The sequence below is a fragment of the Palaemon carinicauda genome, chromosome 23 (assembly GCF_036898095.1).
Source record: "Palaemon carinicauda isolate YSFRI2023 chromosome 23, ASM3689809v2, whole genome shotgun sequence".
Classification (NCBI taxonomy): Eukaryota; Metazoa; Arthropoda; class Malacostraca; order Decapoda; family Palaemonidae; genus Palaemon; species Palaemon carinicauda.
In genome coordinates this window covers 15,376,465-15,377,292 of record NC_090747.1, presented here as the reverse complement: position 1 = coordinate 15,377,292, position 828 = coordinate 15,376,465, and positions in this window count along the sequence as shown.

Here is an 828-nt window from a genome sequence, read left to right as displayed (position 1 = left end):
ACAGATCCATAATGAACTGTAATTTAATCATTTGCTGAAAACCTGTGAAACAGAATGAAAGGTAAAAGAGAATCATTAATTAAGTAGGTGTTTCGTTGAAGCTCCCATTCCAGAGTACATTGACTTTTTACAATAAGTGGATTTCGTTTTATTACTTTCACATATTTAGGCTTTTTGTTACTATATAGTGAATGATTTTGTTTAATAAATTATATATATATATATATATATATACTGTATATATATATATATATATATATATAATATATATATATATATATATATATAAATATATATATATATACATATATATAAATATATATATATATATATATATAGGAATTTATATATATATATATATATATATATACGGAATTTATATATATATATATATATATATACATATAAATATATTTATACATAAATATATATATATATATATATATACATATGTATATATATGCAAATATATATGTATGTGTGTATATATATAAATATATATATATATACATATATATTGTATACATACGTATATATATATATATATATGTGTGTGTGTGTGTGTATGTGTGTATATATATATATATATATGTATATGTGTGTATATATATATAAATATGTATATATATATATATATATGTATATATATATAGATATATATATATATATATATATGTATATATATATATATATATATAAAGTATATGTATATATATACATATATATATATATATATATATATATTTTTATAGATATAGATATATATATATATATATATATACATATATATATATATATATATATACATATACTGTATATGTATATATA